The 7,845-nt window shown below is 54.1% G+C and overlaps 1 protein-coding gene across 2 annotated transcripts in view; it reads right to left on the reverse strand.

Moving 5' to 3' along the window:
• UPF1 (UPF1 RNA helicase and ATPase) overlaps positions 1-7,845 on the reverse strand; it is a 37,046-nt gene that overhangs the window by 22,860 nt on the left and 6,341 nt on the right. The gene's annotated exons all lie outside the window — the stretch shown is intronic.

Consider the following 7,845-nt stretch of genomic DNA (forward strand, 5'->3'; position numbering starts at 1 on the left):
GCTTCTTTTTTTTTTTTTTTTTTTTTTGAGACGGAGTTTCGCTCTTGTTGCCCAGGCTGGAGTGCAATGGCGCAATCTCGGCTCACCGCAACCTCCGCCTCCTGGGTTCAGGCAATTCTCCTGCCTCAGCCTCCTGAGTCGCTGGGATTACAGGCACGCGCCACCATGCCCAGCTAATTTTTTGTATTTTTAGTAGAGACGGGGTTTCACCATGTTGACCAGGATGGTCTCGATCTCTTGACCTCGTGATCCACCCGCCTAGGCCTCCCAAAGTGCTGGGATTACAGGCGTGAGCCACCGCGCCCGGCTGGTTTTGTTTTTTTGAGACGGAGTTTCCCTCTCGTTACCCAGGCTGGAGTGCAATGGCGCGATCTCGGCTCACCCAACCTCCGCCTCCTGGGTTCAGGCAATTCTCCTGCCTCAGCCTCCTGAGTGGCTGGGATTACAGGCACGTGCCACCATGCCCAGCTAATTTTTGTATTTTTAGTAGAGACGGGGTTTCACCATGTTGACCAGGATGGTCTTGATCTCTTGACCTCGTGATCCACCCGCCTCGGCCTCCCAAAGTGCTGGGATTACAGGCGTGAGCCACCGCGCCGGGTGGAAGACGCTTCTTTCCCACATGACTGAGGACCACCAGGAGCAGGGTGACTTTTACAGACTGACGGCAGTGTGCCCTGAGGACAGCTCCATGGCGCCAGACCCACCACAGTACAAGGCTCATCAACACTACGAGGCTGTCACTCATGAGGATGTGGAAACGCCACCAGCTACATCCACCACCACCTGGCCCTGCCCATCCTTCAGGCAGCCCTTCCTGAGGATAGAGTAGAAACTGAAATGCTGAGATACCTTTCCCAAGCCATGCCACACACTCTCTAAAGGCGCCTCTTCCATATTCCTTCCAGCAGCAAAGGCAGAGAGCGCATGGCTCTAAGTCATCAGGCTACAAACTGCTCAGGACACCTGCAGGAGATTACATGGCCACAGGGGTTCCTCATGCCGGACCCAGGAACCAGAACCTCAAATGACACGCCAACAATTCCTGGCATGGTCCCCATAGGCCACCTAACGCCACCACGGGGCTAAGTCAGGCAGCAGGAGCACTGTGTCATGACAGAACAAGCGGTGGCACAAAATTAAGGGCCAAGTGCTCATGGGGAGCAGCACCCCACGGAGGCCCCGCCCACCCGCCTGGCTGCAGTGTGTGCGCACATTCTACCTGCACACACGTGCATACGCACACTGGGCCCACTGCCGCCCTGCAGTGATCTGGCACAACACAGCTTACTTCTGGGTTGTTAGTTTCTCCCTCCATTCTCTGAAAAATTTCAAGATAAAACACTGATTTCAAAAATATTTGACCCCAGAAACTACCATGAAATGAGCAGTACTAGGGGACAGTGCCTGGCACAGAGAAAGCCCACAACCCACTCCAGGGGACATGATGGGTGAAGAAGAGGGTTGTCACCTTCAGCTGGCACAGGGTTGCCACTCCCACTAAGTAAAGTCCTTCCAGGCTGTCAACTTAGCCCATCACTAGCAAGGCTCTGGAGGGCAGGGCCTCTCTGTACCTACCCCAGGCACCCACCACTAGGCTGGGAAGACCAAGAAGCAACTCCTTGGCCAGGAGCAGGAGTTTTTTACAGGCTCAGCCTGTAATCCCGGCACTTCGGGAGGCCAAGGTGGGTGAATCACCTGAGATCAAGAATTCGAGACCAGCCTAACACAATGAAACCCCATTTCTACTAAAAATACAAAAAATTAGCTGGGCGTGGTGGTACACACCTGTAATCCCAGCTACTCGGGAGGCTGAGGCAGAACTGCTTGAACCCAGGAGGTGGAGGTTGCAGTGAGCTGAGATCACACCATTGCACTCCAGCCTGGGCGACAAAGCAAGACTCTGTCTCAAAAAAAGAAAAAAAAAAAAAAAAAAAAAAAAAAAAGCAGCAACTTCTTCTACCATCATTGCTCTGGACACAATATTTAAAGGTACATCCTAGAATTCCCAGTTCCTAGCCATACACAAGGAAGGCCCCAGAGCTGGGGTACCTAACTCCTTTAATACTGGATGTGAACCCAGCTACAACTAAAACTACATCCTGGAAGTCCACCTAAGAGGTGTGCAGGGGCTTTCTGCCCATAAACAGTTGCTCCTGACACACTTCAGAACTGAGACTGTGCATCAGAGCAGCACAACAGTAGGTCACTTCCAGAGTAGGAAGGGCGGCTCACACCTGTCATCCGAACACTGGGAGGATCGCTTGAGGCCAGGAGTTCTCGAGACCAGCCTGGGCAACACAACAAGATCCTGTCTCCACAAAAAAAATACAAGAATGAGCCAGGTGTGGTGACCACTTGCAGTCCCAGCTACTCAGGAGGCTGAGCCCAGAGGACCACGTGACCCCACTGGGTCAAGGCTGCTGTGAGCTATGATGGCACCACCACACTTTAGCCTGAGCAACAGACAAGATCCTCTCTTTAAGAAAAAGGGGGAGCCTGGCCAACACAGCAAAACCCCATCTCTACAAAAAATACAAAAAATTAGCTGAGTGTGGCCAGGCATGGTGGCTCACACCTGTAATCCCAGCACTTTGGAAGGCCAAGGTGGGTGGATGACGAGGTCAGGAGTTTGAGACCAGCCTGGCCAACTTGATGAAACCCATCTCTACTAAAAATACAAAAATTAGCCAGGTGTGGTGGTATGTGCCTGTGATCCCAGCTACTCGGGAGGCTGAGGGAGAAGAATAACTTGAACCCGGGAGGTGGAGGTGAAGGCTGTAGTGAGCTGAGATCGTGCCACTTATTCCAGCCTGGGCAATACAGTGATACTCCGTCTCAAAATAAATAAATAAATAAATAAAAATTAGCTGACCAGGGTGATGCGCACCTGTAATCCCAGAGCAGGAGAATCACTTGAACCCAGGAGGCGGAGGTTGCAGTGAGCCAAGATCACACAAATGCACTCCAGCCTGGGTGACAGAGTGAGACTGTCTCCAAAAAAAAAAAAAAAAAAAAAAAGTCACTTCATTCCTACAGAGGAAACGCACAGAAATTCAAAAACTCAAAAATCCCCCCGAATGTGCTGGCATAAACTCTCAGGCCACGGACGTCTATGCCAACGCTTGCACGCACGCCACCACTGTCTGCACTTGCCAGCTCCCAGGCCTTGCACCTGCTGTTCCTCAGCCTCAGGGTGAGGCCCACAGGGTGCCTCTCAGGCAGGCATCCTCTGACTCCACCTCAGGGCCTCCATGGGGCATCGTCCGTCTCGCTCCCTGCCTCGAGCTCAGCACCTAGAATGGAGCCTGCACCCTAGAAGGCTCTCAACAGTGTTGGCTGAAGGCCAAACTCAAAATGCACAGCGACTCATCACTGGTTCTCTAATTCCAAGGCTTAAATAAAAGAGAGGGTAGGAGGCCGGGCACGGTGGCTCACGCCTGTAATCCTAGCACTCTGGGAGGTCAAGGCAGGAAGATCTTGAGCTCAGGGTTTGAGAACAGCCTGGGCAACATAGTAAGGCCTCATTTCTATTTTAAAACATTTTTTTTTTTTTTTTGAGACGGAGTTTCGCTCTTGTTACCCAGGCTGGAGTGCAATGGCGCGATCTCGGCTCACCGCAACCTCCGCCTCCTGGGTTCAGGCAATTCTCCTGCCTCAGCCTCCTGAGTAGCTGGGATTACAGGCACGTGCCACCATGCCCAGCTAATTTTTTGTATTTTTAGTAGAGACGGGGTTTCACCATGTTGACCAGGATGGTCTCGATCTCTTGACCTCGTGATCCACCCGCCTCGGCCTCCCAAAGTGCTGGGATTACAGGCTTGAGCCACCGCGCCCGGCCTTAAAACATTTTTTAAATTAAAAAAATTGTAAAAGAAAAAAAGGGGAGGGAACAGGAAGTCAGCACAGCCTCAGAGTGATGGCTGCCAAGAAGCTGCAGGGTCTCTGCGCCCTCCCAAGGGAGAGAGTTGCCAGGAGGCCTGGCCCCCAAACTGAAAGGACTCTGCCCTGGTATTTCCTCTTATTTGGAAAAATTCCAGCGCTACAGAAATGGGACCCCACACCCCTCCAACTGGACGCCATCACATCCCCCTGCACTCCGGCTCCCCCTCCTGCTCACAAACACATCTTTTCCTGAGCCATTTCAGAGTTGGCAGCCCCAGGGCGAGGGCTTTCTCCACATCCCCACAAAGCAGCCAGTCAGGAGCACACCCAGCCTGCCGCACTGTTGGCTAATACACATTCATCCATCGCCTCCATGTCCTCATAACATCCTTTACAGGTTTTTAAAAATCCAAGACCCGGTTAATGACAGCACGTGATTTGTGATGTCTCTTTAGTCTCCTTTGGTCTGTTCATCTGAACCATGCAAAACTGCTGGGAGCTGAGTATACGAAGAAGGCAACTTCAACTTTGCATGGCCCCACCACCCGGTACGGCGGTCCCCAGGCTCTCCTTCAGTTTTCAGAGATAGGGTCTTGCTCTGCCACCCAGGCTGGAGTGCGGTGGTACAATCATAGCTCACTGCAGCCTCAAACTCCTGAACTTAAGAAATTCTCTTGCCTCTGTCCCTAGTAGCTGGGACTACAGGCGTGCATGAAGCCTGGAAAGTTTAATTATTCACTATGTTGCCTAGGCTCACATTCGTTCTTCCCGAAGTGGAAGCACCTCTCGCCTCCCCTCTCACCAATGGCACCCGTGTGGGCCAGCAGCCCCTGTTCCAGGCAGGTGTGCTGGAAGTCAGCATAAGGTTCATTTCAATGCTCAGAGTGTTTGAGGCATTCTTAGCTCACCTCAGGCCGCCCCTGCCTTCCCAGCCCCGGGATCGGCCACTCCCAGGGGCCCACAGCCTGAGATGAAAGCCACTCCACACCTTCGGCAAGAAGCCGACATGTGATGACAAGGGCTCAGTTCAGAAGCTGCACACTCACAGGACAACAACCCGGACCAGACTGCTCGGCGGCACGAAAAGCAGCATGAGGGGCCACTCAGAAAGCAGAGCCCAGAGACCGCGATCATCTCAACAGCAGACCTCCAGGGTCCCGGGAAAGAATCCGACTGTGGAGAGAGGCCGACTGTCCCTACATATCAGACAATCCTGAAAAGCCATTGTTGATGCTGCTCATCTGACAATGAGGAAAGGCGCTCTTTTTGTTTCTAGAAAAGCATACTACATACTGCTGGTCAAAACAGCTGAGTATCGCTAATTCGCAGGGCTGCACCTCAGATGCAAAGGTGAAATGACACATGGGACTTGCTTTATAACACACATCAGCAAAGAAGAAAAAGAAAGCACAGAGAGAAGCTGGGCACAGTGACACACGCCTGTAATCCCAGCACTTTGGGAGGCCAAGGCAGGTGGATCACCTGAGGTCGGGAGTTCAAGACCAGCCCCTGACTAACATGGAGAAACCCCAACTCTACTAAAAATACAAAATTAGCCAGGCATGGTGGCGCATGCCTGTAATCCCAGCTACTTGGGAGGCTGAGGCAGAACTGCTTGCGGGAGATGGAGGTTGCAGTGAGCCGAGATCGCACCACTGCACTCCAGCCTGGGCAAGAAGAGTGAAACTCCATCTCAAAAAAAAAAAAAAAAAGAAAACGGGGAGAGGGAAAAAACCTTCACAACTATCACATCAGGAAGACGGAGGCACAGGGCTTGCTAGCTCTTGTACGTTAGAGAATCCATCATAGACGTTTCTACAAGGACGCGGTGGGCCTACAAGCTATGTGCTGTGGATCCCTGTGCTGAAAGAGGTGCGGACGTGCGGGCACCGCAGCGGCTCTGACCAAATGCCTCCACCTGAGGTCTGCAGCCCCGGCTCCTGGGACGGCCAGGGGCCTGCCCGAGCTCCGCAAGGAGCTGATGCTTCAGGAAGGTGTCGTGCTCGCTATGGTAAGGGCTCTCCAGAGCTCTTCAGAGCCCAACGAGCCACCCAAATCGACTGCACATCTAGACACCACCCTGGCAAAGGCCCATGGGAGAAGACCAGCTGGGTTACCCAGCTCTCAAGCTGCTATTCAACCAACACAGAAAAAGGCACGAGGATCTGCTGCCAGCCACCGGACTCCAGAGCCCAGCAGCCCTCCATGTATCACACCTCCCGCCGGCCCCTCCAGCCCGGCCCCTCGGCTCTGAATGCCACAGAGCATAGTTAGGTGTCACGGCCCTTCTCTGCCAGGCTAGACTATCCCAACCACCGAGAAAGCATTCCCACCACAGTGACAGGAGCTGCTACCCAGCATGTGCCCTTTAGCTTCCTTGCAGCCGATCTGAGGAGGCCTCTCCCTCTCGAAAGGCCCTCAGGGTGGTGCCTCCCCAGTGGAGGGAGATTCCATCTCAGCCTGGGGAATTGTGGACCCTGATGAGACCATAGGCAGGAGCTGGGGCTGCTTTAATCTGTGGCTCCTTGTGAGGACTGGGAGGGGGCACCCGGTACCCTGGCAGTTCCCACAGGCACACACACTTACACAGTTACTCAGGCACACATGCACGTGCACATGCAGCCGTGACCCTGGTGTCCTCCGTCTCCACTCCTCTGTGGCCCCTCCATCTGTTCGTGGGTCATCCAACCTGGGCCACAGTGCCCAACCTCCAATGCCATGGCCCCTCCCCTAACGCCTTGCCACGGCCATTTCAGAGCCCTCCTCCCAGCCTTGGCACCCCAGCAGCTCCTAAAGGGTCCATGACACAACCCAGCCCCGGCCCCAATGGCCCCACACCCACCCTCCTCCCTCTAGGCAAAGTCCTATGCCCACCCCTCTGCCCAGCAGGTAGAGCTTCTGAACAACTCCAGAGGTGCAATTCCCACAGGTTTTCCCTTAGCAGGGGACCCACTCCTACTCCTGGGGTCCTCACTGTACCCGGGCCAGACAGCATGTGCTGCTTTCTTACAGGTGCAACGGCAGGGGCAAAGGCTTCGCTCTCCCTCCACCGGCCTCACTGTCCTCAGCCCCACAAGCACAGCAAGGCCAAGAAGTAAGAAACAGTTGGGGGTGGCTGGAGTCCAGGGCCAGGCTGAAGAGGTCGCCCCAGGGCTCACAGATGGTGCAAAAGTTAATGTAACAGACATGGGGACTCAAAGGCAGGTGCCCATCCAAGGTGGGAGCAAGGGACCAGGGGTTGGCCACATTTCTGACCTCCCCAGTGCAGGGCCCAGCCCAAGAGGTGGACACACCTCCCTAACAGGTGACTTTGGGCATGAGCACAGGGTCTGACAAGGGGGTCAGATGTGAAACCATGCCCAGCCAGAGCTACAGATAGCAGGAGCAAAAGTGGGGGAGGGGATGGGAGGGCAGGAGAGAAAGAGAATCAGAGACAGCAAGGTACTGCGGTGGTGGCGGGCCAATTCCGTAAGTTCACTAAAACAGCACTAAGTTCTATACTTCAAAACAAGGGGGGCTGCCGCGGTGGCTCACGCCTGTAATCCCAGCACCCTGGAAGGCGGAGGTGGGCGAATCACCTGAGGTCAGAAGTTCCAGACCAGCCTGGTCATCATGGTGAAACCCCGTATCTACTAAACATACAAAAATTAGCTGGGCATGGTGGTGAGCACCAGTAATCCCAGCTACTCAGGAGGCCGAAGCAGGAGAATCACTCGAACCTGGGAGGCGGAGGTTGCAGTGAGCTGAGATGGTGCCACTGCACTCACACCTGGGCCACTGTGTGAGACTGTCTCAAACAAAACCCTGAAGTTCCATGGTAGGTCATCAGACCTCAATCAAGCAATGAGAGAAATGTGGTGCTGGCTGGCGGTGGTAACTGGGCCGAGGGAACTGTGCTGGTTAGTACTGGGCCGAGGGAACTTTGCTGGTTAGTACTGGGCTGAGGGAACTTTGCTGGTT

This window comes from Sapajus apella, unplaced genomic scaffold (genome assembly GCF_009761245.1).
Source record: "Sapajus apella isolate SASKATOON/1434 unplaced genomic scaffold, GSC_monkey_1.0 scaffold173, whole genome shotgun sequence".
NCBI classification, from domain to species: domain Eukaryota; kingdom Metazoa; phylum Chordata; class Mammalia; order Primates; family Cebidae; genus Sapajus; species Sapajus apella.